Source organism: Mytilus californianus, unplaced genomic scaffold (genome assembly GCF_021869535.1).
Source record: "Mytilus californianus isolate M0D057914Y unplaced genomic scaffold, xbMytCali1.0.p SCAF_13, whole genome shotgun sequence".
Classification (NCBI taxonomy): Eukaryota; Metazoa; Mollusca; class Bivalvia; order Mytilida; family Mytilidae; genus Mytilus; species Mytilus californianus.
In genome coordinates, this window is record NW_026262615.1 from 911,582 (window position 1) to 923,285 (window position 11,704).

Sequence of the window (11,704 nt, forward strand, 5' to 3'; positions counted from 1 at the left end):
CTTACTCGGAGAATTCATCATTCAAATTTCCTGAAAATTACATTATCCAATAATATCGGTAAGGATAGGAATTGCTACCAAACCACATAAGAGCGGAGTGGAGAGTGATTGTTAAAATGAAATTTCGTTTACCGTCAGCTGTTGTTTCCCCAAATTCTCAAAAAACAAATTAAAAATATACCAGACGTATAATGTAGTACACCAGACGCGCATTGCGCCTAAATCATTCACTAAATGTATAACAAACATTTTACTTGAAAGCATATAACAACTTAGTGCAAAACATTTTATGTTGATGATTCAGTGTTTTTTTAACGTACAAATGTATTTTTTAACAAAATATTATGAACTCCATAGCAGATTAAAAATTGGTCTATTTCTATCTATTCTATTGTGCATTTTGTATTGTGATGAAAACATCGTCAACATTTGTATCTCTTACCAAATTGCTAAAAACAAATCACCTTAAAATGGCACTATAATTACATGAAATAAGAATTCTAATGCAATTATTTTGTATCAATGGTTCTGATTGGATGACAATAAGCGTAAAATTCCCTATCACCCTGTCTGTAACTAAGGAAGCCGACATTTTGAATTCCTGAATGTATTGACATGTAATTTTTTCAATAATAAACAAAAAAAAACTCACATTTTGCACCTAGAAATCTTCTTTTTATCATATTTTATTACATTTTGAAGCTGACAAGAAGCCAGAAAACGCCCAGTGTTTACGTTTGATGCCGGAAGCATACCTATGACGTCAAAGAAGATAACATCATTTCGCGGAATTTTCGTTTAATGAAAATTTTGCACTGAAATAATGACTAAAATTGAATGATTTGTTTTTTTTTGCATTAGAATAGAGATAACTGTATTTGATGCTTTGCGGACGTCCATCGGTAGTTTTATTGTCGCAAATTTCCGTTTACCTGTCTCCGCTCCGCGTCGCCAGGTAAACTAAATTTGCAACAGTAAAACTACCGATGGACGTCCGCAAAGCTTCAATTTCAATACAGTTATCTCTAAAATTGCTGGTATTTTGGTGCATAATTAATTATAAGGTGAATAGTTTCGGTTTCAAATAAGATTGGTTGTATTTGTTTTTTCTGTTCTGCATCTTGTTACCGACATACACACAGGCAGAAAGACACACAGTCATACAGATCGACCGACAGATCATGCATGCTCACAGAGAAAAAAAGATAGTAGCACAAGTAAAGAACATGAATGATTACTATATATGTTTTACGTGACGTTTACATTTTCTGACGTCAGACACGCGAAGCAATGAATGTGGTTTTTAATTTGATAGATGCTTTTGTGCTTTTTTGTAAATGATTGTTTGTTTTGATATTGTAACACAGTGATGACTGCTGTACCCATATTTTGATTATTTTATTTATTATGTCTGTTTTGTTCACGCATCGTTGTAAATATAACGGGATTTGATGAGACTGTCGTACAAGTGAGAGGTTTAGCGCTATAAAACCAGGTTCAATCCACCATTTTCTACATAGGAAATGCCTGTACCAAGTCAGGAATACGACAGTTGTTATCCCTTCGTTTGATGTGTTTGAGCTCTTGATTTTGCCACTTGATTAGGATTTATATCTATAAATTGACTATGAGGGTCGGTTGAAAACAAAACTTTACGACAAAAGAGATGATTTCAGCTTCCCAATAGTGAAGCATTGGGAAGCTGAAATCATCAATTCGTAAACTTTACGGACGCCATCACGAGTTGGTTGACCGTTATGGAATATCTGTTATATAAATGATATCGGATATGTTCCTTATGTGGTAACTACAATCCCGTTCCCTTTTTACGAATGTGACCTATCGAATTAGACGTTTTACCTTTATTTGTGACATTTTTACCAATTGTGTCTGTTTGTTCACGCATCATTATCAATATTATTAAATTTGATGCGACTGTCGTACAAGTGAGAGGTTTGGCGCTATAAAACCAGGTTCAATCCACCATTTTCTACATTTGAAAATGCCTGTACCAAACGACAGTTGTTGTCCATTCGTTTGATGTGTTTTGTCATTTGATTTTGCCATGTGATTAGGGACTTTCCGATTTAACTTTCTTCGGAGTTCAGTATTTTTGTGATTTTACTTTTTACATATATGAAAATGCTTCAAGCCTCCCCCAAGAGCCAAGACCATAAGATGGTTGAAATAAAACCGCAGAAAAAAATCAAGCAACATTACAGATGTCCAATATCTAAAACAACAGCTATTATCTATGAAGAATAAACTATCTTGAAGATATCAATAAGACCGATATCAATAATGGTTATTTAAACTAAAAAAAAGTATCTAGTCAAGAAATACAACTTGAAGTACGGCTTGTACAATGTGAAACAACTATGTTCAATGATGTTAATTGAGATTACATGTGCACCATCGGCATATCACAATGATCAAGAACTATGAGCATACAGCATTTGTACAGAGGAATTAATGACATTTTTTGACATTTTCTATTTATGTTTATAATATATTTATGAGCAAGTATTTTGTCTTTAAATCATGAAACAGATTTTAAGAAAATAATTCTGAAAGCAAGAAAAATTTTGATATATATTAAGTTAATTTAGGCGAAATGCGTGTCTGGTGTACCAAATTATAAGCCTTGTATCTTTCTAGTGTTTAGAAAAAAGGTGCGGAAAAAACCGGATTGTAAACGAAATACTATTTTAACAATGACCCTCTATTCCGCTATTATAGAGTAGGGTAACAATTCAACTCTTCAGAGGTAATATTGGGCAATGTGATTTTGGTTTTGTAGAAATGTGAATGATAGACTCTCCTATTAATCAAATCAAGTGAATAAATAATTATCTGTATCAACTTATGATAAATGAAGGACCAGCTATAAATTGAGGATCCAACTTCAGTTTGAATGGTTATATTGGAGAAAATGAATACTTTTTTTTTCCGCACTACAAAATCTAAAAATTCGAAGTAACACCAACAACGAATATACCTATCATTTCTATTAAACAGACTGCCTTTCACTTTGATGCTTGATTTTCTAATTTTTTTATTTGAACTTATTTTTGTTTACTTGGTTATATTTTTCACGGTTATTAATTTAATGTGTTTATATGCCTTGAATAATATATTTAATATTTTAAGTTGAACATTAAGTTAAGAAAATGTGTTTTAATGAATAAGCAAAGACAAACATGTTGTGTAAAATATATGAATTCTTATTTTTCAAAAGGATAAATGCTTTTCAATATAATGTTATTGCTAACAAGGCGTATTCAAACTGATCGTTTTTAAGAATCCTGCCTCAGGTGCAATCACATTGAAAGTTGTCGATATATATGCATGATATGTGTCTATGGTATTGCTTCACAGGACTTGTTCATTTGCTGTTGCTCTTCAGACTGATGCTAGATCTAACGAAAAGATGATCGTTAAGTTATAACCTTTGTCTATATCTAACTTTTATTTATATCATTCAATTGTTATTTGGAGTTTTGTATACTATTGTTTGTCTTTTCGTCATTGTCGATTTCGATTCTCTCTCTTGCTTTTTTCGCCTTTTTTTATATTTAAACCTTTGTCGTCCGTCAGCCTATTCATTTACCGTGGATTCTTTTTTCTTAAAATAACGCTTCTTAAATCTGTCACTTAAATGGACTCACCAAAGTATATTCAATTGTTTCCTTTGTGTGCCTTATTTCATTAAGTTTGAATTGGCTAATTTACTGATTTCTGTTCACTAATAGAATTAATTTAAAAACTTACTCTTAATTTTTGTAATTTGTATATGCCATCACTGGAAATTGAACCTCCCTGAAATCTGATATGTGAGACTGGCATAAACGCTTCGACGACACCTCTCGGCTACAAATGGGTTTTAATTTAAATGTCTATATATATATATATTTTTACAAGTCTAAATTGAAAACAACGTTCAACCCTATGATTGCGTTGGATAAAAACCGCAATTTTTATACGTGTGCATGCAAAACAAATTTCTTGGTAGAGGGGTATAAATACAGCACAAACAACATTTTCCAAAAGACCAAATGAGTGAAAAAGTATATTTTAACAAAACGCATTTGACTAGCAGGTCGAACAACTGATGTTCTTAAACCCTGCTGACTACCATTGGCGATTGCCAAATGAACGGATCACAAGATGTAACAAAATAGATCTTTTAATTATTTATTACCAAACAGAAAACAATAAACTTGCGGAAAAGATGGTATACCGCAAACACGAGGTGCAAAAATTTGTACACCATATCCGGATTTCGACAATTAATGTCTCTTCAGTGATGTTAGGAATCGAAACGGTATTTGGAAGGCCATATAATTTACCTCAATTTAGGACAGACTCTTGAATTTTGAAAGAGTCAAAATTGGATGAACGGATCATATAAACCCGAAGGCAAATATAATACAAGCCCAAACGAAAAAATATAAACAAGTCTAAACTGAAAACAACGTTCAAACCTATGATATCGTTGGATAAAAACCGCAATTTTTATACGTGTGCATGCAAAACAAATTTCTTGGTAGAGGGGTCTAAATACACCACAAACAGCATTTTCCAAACGACCAAGATGAGTGAAAAAGTATATTTTAACAAAACGCATTTTTATATATTTATATGAACATTTGATACACATCGGTACATCGGACCTACAGGGCTTGTACCTTTATGTATACACTGCATGAAAACATGCATTTACATCAATTTTGGCAAGTATGCAAATGTTTGTTAAAGCTAAGTACTTTTCTGCCAGATATATTTACGGACTTACATATGTACTGATAAATGTATCATACCTTTAATATTATTTAACTGGTCTTCAAAGATATGTTAAATAGAGCAATTTTTTTTCCATAGCTTTTCACATATTCTAAAGATATGTAAAGATAAGCCTCATATTTGCATTTACTATCCAGGGTATAAAAGGTAATCAAAGATACAAATTTACAAAACTTCTTTATACTGGTGTTGGCAGTTTTGAGAGACCGCGGTTTATGAAAAATTTGCAGGTACAGTAAATATAGATAAATATTTGTGTAGAATTTGCAATCCTTTGGCTATGTATTTCATGTATGTAAAGGTAAGCATTTTATTTGCGAAAACTTTCTTGCATTCAAGTGTGTTTCAGAGATATTAATATTTTCTAAATATATTTACAGTGGTATGTATAGTATAGAGAGACCGCAGTTTACACGACATTGATAACCAGGGTAAATGCTGTCAAGTATTTGTGTTATATTTGCAATCCTTTGTCTGTGTAGTTCAAGTATGTAAAGTTGTGCGTTTTAATTACGAAAACTTTCTTGCATCAAAGTTTATTACAGAGATATTAATATTTGCTAAATATCTTTACAGAAGTATGTAAAAATATGCATTTTATTAGCGAAAACTTTCTTGCTTCAAAGTTTGATACAGAGATAATCTTAGTTATCTTGGTGTAATCAGGGGTGTACTGAATTTTACACCGGTGTGGAAAATTCATACACCCTGAGGCGCAGCTGAAGGTTGTATGCATTTTCCACACCGGTGTAAAATTCCGTACACCCCTGATTACACCAAGATAACGAATTTATTTCTTTTACTCATTTTAAACCGGGATGTAAAATTGAAAAATGCTCATGAAGAATTCCCAGTGCAACATTTTTTCAACACGGATGTTGCTGCGCATTGTCAAATATTTTTTTTTTATTTTTCTTTATTTTCGGGAAAATTGGAAATTTTTGTGTATTTTTAATTTGGGGAAAAAAATATTTTTATTTTTTTTTTTCTTCTTGATTTTGGCAAAATTTTTATTTTTTGGAATTTTTGGCAAAATTTTATTTATCCCCGGGTGAACAAGGGTGGGGTGTTTATTTACATCATGGTAATTAACCAATCAAATTGCAGGATTTTTGCTGCATAAGAGATTATGATATTTGAAGCTCTCTTGGTGTAGAAAAGATAAATCTAAAGCAACAAGAATGGACTATTTTCTTAAAGGACCCGCAGTTTACAAAAACTGTACTTCCTGTGACATAGGGCCAATAGTTCTACAATATACCGATCATAATTGTGTTTCATTAAAAATAAATATTAATAGAGGTTTTAAAGGAAGAGGGTACTGGAAATTGAACAGTAGTATACTAGAAAATGAGGACTATGTGAAAAGAATTTCTAATTTGATAACCGATTATAAAGTACAAACTTTCTTGATCATGACATACAATGGGATCATTTTAAAACCGAGGTAAGAGATTTTTCAATTTACTATTGCAAATCTAAAGCTAGAGAGAAAAGAGATAAAATAGATATTTTAGAAAAAGACTTACAAAGACTGAATATCCTAGCTAACACTATAAATAATGATATAACTAAACTAACATTATTAAAAACAATAGAAAAACCCAGAAGAAGAATTATGAAAGATTTACTTCGAAAAAATAAAGGGTAACCGATTTAGATCTAGAGCAAAACGGGTGGAAGAGGGTGAAAACAACTCAGTTATTTTCTAGGACTTGAGAAATCTAGGCAAAGCAAAAAAACTATAACACAATTATATGATGAAAAGGGGAAATAACTAGAGATCAAAATGAAACTAAACCGTGCGTCAGGATCAGATGGGCTAAATGTAGAATTTTACATAAAATTTAGGTAGGAATTAAAAACTTTGATAGTGTATACATTTAATTATTGCTACACTAGAGGACAATTATCAAACACACAAACAATAGGTGTTATATCCTTAATTTATATAAAACATGACCCTTTGTCACTTGACAACTATCGTCCTATAACACTTTTGAATTATGATGTAAAACTACTGGCATATGCTCTGGCACAAAGACTTAAACCTTTACTTAATTAAATTGCTAACTTTTTATACATTGTGACTTAGATGGAGAGTTGTCTAATTGGCACTCATACCACATCTTCTTGTTTATATTTTACACACTGATCAAAAAGGATATATAAAGAACAGGTAAATTGGCTTCAATATGAGACAGATGCAAGATGTTATTGACTACTCAGAAAATTTTGAAATAGATGGAGCTGTTTTATTTTTAGACTTTATCAAAGCTTTTGACTCTCTTGAGTGGAATTTTATGTTAGAAACAATAAAAAAAAATTGGTTTTAAGGAAAGTTTCCTTAAATGGATTCAACTTATGTATTCAGACATTTAAGGATGTATAACTAATAATGGACGGGTTTCTATTCGTTTTAAAGCATTTTGTGGATTAAAACAAGGCTGTCCATTATCTTCGTTACTCTTCTTTGTTGCTGTAGAAATAATGGCAATCAAAATTAGAGAAAATAAAGATATAAAGGGATTAGAAATAAAGCTAGATACCAGCACTCATACCCTAAATATATGTCAACTAGCAGTTGATTCCACTCTGTTCTTACATTCTAAACCAGACATCACAGTAGCTTTAAATTTAATTGAAATATTTGGCAACTTTTCTGGTCTAAAACTCAACAGAACTAAAACTGAACGAATATAGCTAAGCAAATTAAAACACTGTAAAGAAAAATTTGAAAATATTAACTGGTGTAATAGTCCAATCAAAAGTTTGGGAATTTACCTTGGGCATAATAAATTTGAGTGTCAAAGACTTAATATCGAAAAACAAATACTAAAATGTGAAAAAATAATAGCAAACTGGAGGAAAAGAAAACTAAGTTTATAAAGAAAAGTAGTAACTAAATCTTTAATTCTACCAAACTTAACATATATAGTATCAAACACTGTCATACCAAAAGATTTTCTACAAAGGTTCAAAACCATCATACAATTTCATATGAAATGGTGAAAAAAGAGATAAAATTAAAAGATCAACACAAAAAAGGGGACTGAGAAAAATAGACATTGAAATGTTTATTAACTCCATACATATAGGTTGGATAATAAAACTATTTGATAATAGAAAGGACAATTGGACAGTGATCCCAAGATTTTAATTAAATAGAATGGCAAATAATTTAATAATTTTTTAAAATGAATCTGAAAAATATAAATGATCTAGATAAAACAATTTTAAAAGTTTACAAGAATTTTACAAAGATTTAATTAAAACTTTGATTAGTTGTAAAGGAGGAGCATCAACATATCCACAAGACTTTCTGCAAATAAGAAAACAGTTTATATTGGGAAATATTTTTATCAAACTAAATGGAAAATGTCTATTCGTTGACGAATGGGTAAAAAGCAACCTGTTTTTTTTCTAAATGATATCATAGAGAAAGAGGTCAAATCGCAGAGAAATTTATACTTTCTAAACTGAAAAATAAACAGGATTGGACCAGGCAGATATTTTGCACAAAAAAGCAATACCAAAACATTGGCGTAATACAATAAGTCAAAGATAATTCAATTAAAACCAATGTTGATATTCATAAAACTATAAATAGTCTAAAAATCATGCTCAACAAAGAAATCGATTCTAAAATAAGTTCAAAACAAATTTATAATATTATTATAAATGACAACAAACCAGATAAACCAATAGGAGTTATAATTCGGGAACAATTGTTTGCCAAAAAATCAAATTTTAAACTAGAAAATTGTTTTCACTTTATTTTTAACTACCTACCTGAAAGCAAACTGAAAATATTTACGCGGAAATTAATTCACTTCATTCTACCATGCAATGACTTACTAGCAAAATGGAAATACTGTCAGATAATAGATGTAATCATTGTAGTATAAAAGAAAATACTATAGACACTTTTTTTCTATCTTGCAGCTACAATACTGATTTTACATAAAAAATATTAGACCTACTTAATTTCTTAGGTTTAAGTAAAAGCATTCTAAATATGGAAAATAATATAGTTTGATATAAAATAAATGACGAAGCATACCATGAATAATAACGACAACAGTAGTATACCGCTGTTCAATAGTCATAAATCGATTAAGCGAAAATAAATCCGGGTCACAAACCAAAACCGAGGGAAACACATCAATTATAAGAGGAAAACAACGGAACAACAGAAAAACTGAACTGCAACAAAAACAAACGCCCACTTAATTAACTACCTTTTAACAGTATTTTTTTTTCCATCTACAAATCATATTATATCTCTGAATCAAAAAGGAAAAAGATAGATATTTTAAAAATTGTTGAAGTTTATAATGTTATTAAAAGAAAAAATTGAAAATTAAGTACAAAAACCCTCAACTACATAAAACAATCATGAAAGTTTTAACTTAAAATATATACTGAAATAGATTTATGTATTACCTAAACAACGAGTATGTCACATGACTCGAGCATGTCAGGTGACTTAGATATATATGTACCTTTCCACACCAGACACATGTTTATAAAAGAGTTATGGTATTATATTCATATACTTATTTTTATTTTCTTTTAACTTTGTGTTGTATATTTGGATGTATGTATAATCATGTCTACCTGCGTATTTTGTATACTTTAACAGAACTATACAAGAAGTTCTAATACCTCAAAGTCTAAAAAGCAGCAAGACATTTTTAGTGCAAACTTAAGCTTTTGCTACAAAAATGAATAAGATTATAATTAACTTACCTGTTAATATACGACAATTTGTTTATATATATTCCGTAAACATTCAATATAATCCAATTATGTACTGGCTTCCGAAGCTGCATAAAACACAATACAAACATAGATTTATTTCGTCTTCAAGCCATTGTTCCACTACTAAAATGTCTATTCTATTTACTAGTACACTTGGCACAATTAAAAACCTAGTAATAAATTGTTCAAATAAGGCCTTTGAAAATAGTGGAATTAATTACTTTTGGAGTGTCAAAAAATCGTTTGAAGTACTTGATAAATTGCATGCTTTGATTGGTGATTTCGAATCTGTTCAAAGTTTTGATTTTTCTACCCTATATACCACTTTGCCTCATTAAGAATAATTCACACATCTAAGTAAATGGGCATTTAAAAAGTCAGAATGCAAATATATATGTTCAAACTTTTTTAAGTCATTTTTCAGTAACAACAAAAAAAGAACTATGTTAATTAGACCTGCTTTGATACGATAACTGCACTTGAATTTTTACTAGAAAACATTTTTGTTCGCTATTGAGATTCCGTTTATCGTCAAGTTATTGGAATTCCAATGGGGACCAACTGTGCACCACTTATTGCGGACCTGTTTCTGTATTGTTATGAGTTACAATTTATGACTAAAATCAGCAAAGACCCATCGAAACAACATCTGATACAAAAATTTAATAACACTTTTTGATATTTGGATGACATTTTGGCTCTCAATATTGACGACTTCAGTATATACACTAAAGAGATTTATCCTGTTGAACTGACTTTAAATAAAGCTAATACTAACAATGAACACTGCCCTTCCCTAGATCTTGATGTCTATATCTTTAACGGGAAGCTTAATACCAAAATTTACGATAAAAGAGATGATTTTTCATTTCCTATTGTTAACTATCCATTTTTAGATGGTGACGTTCCCTTGTCACCATCTTATGGTGTTTATATATCTCAACTTGTTCGATTTGCTCGTGTATGTAAGAACGTATTTGTTTTAACGAAAGAAATATCTGTATTACTGAAAAATTATTGCATCAGGGTTTTTCGATATCACAAACTAGTCAAAACATTCACTAAATTTTATAATCGGTACAAGGACACCATTCATAAAATAAATATAAATCAACATGCAGACATCTTATACGTTCAGGCATTTCGCATCCAATCTTTTATGGTAATATTCTATACAAAGCACAAAAATGTCGTCATTCACCTCAAAAGCTAACCAAACCTTTAAATAGATCTAGACATATTCAAAAGGGATATAGTTACGATACTGTTGTCAGGTCATTAAAGATGGCATATTTTGGAATTAATATTAATTCACTCATAGGGTCTTTGCATCGGAAATAAACACATTTATTCTAAAACAAGTTGTTGGCATGATACGGGTTATGTTCTACTCATATATTTTATGATGGTATGATACTTAACCCCTTACGGGAGGGATTGTGCTTGATTTTCATATGATGAAGACATAATTTTTCAATCAGTTTAATTGAGGTCTGGAGCTGGCATGTCAGTAACTGCTAGTAGTCCTTTGTTAATTTATTATCATTGTCATTTCGCTTAGTTTCTTCTGTTACCTATTCTGACATCGGATTCGGACTTCTTTTAAACTGTGCGTATTGCTGTGTGTTTGTTTATTCTACATTGGTTAGAGGTACAGGGGGAGGGTTGAAAACACAAAACATGTTTAACCCCGCCGCATTTTTTTGCGCCTGTCCAAAGTCAGGAGCCTCTGACCTTTGTTAGTCTTGTATGTTTTTTAATTATAGTTCATTTATATGTTTCGGAGTTTAGTGTGACGTCCATTTTCACTGAACAAGTACACATTTTTGAAGGCCGCCTCCGGGTGCGGGATTTTCTTGCTGTGTTGAAGACCATTAGTGGCCTTGGTCCATTTTCTGCTCTTTGGTCGGGTTGTTGTCTCTTTGACACATTCCCCATTTCCATTCTCAATTTAACTATTTGAAAATTTTACGACCATGCACTTACATAAACTTTTTCAGATTAGGTTGTTTGTTTATAATTATGAATACCCTGATATTATAACACAATAAACAAAGATCTTGAGTGTTATCTCCTGCATTGGTGTTATATTTTTTACTTATATGTAAATGAATCGATGTTCCTGGCTAGGGCGCTT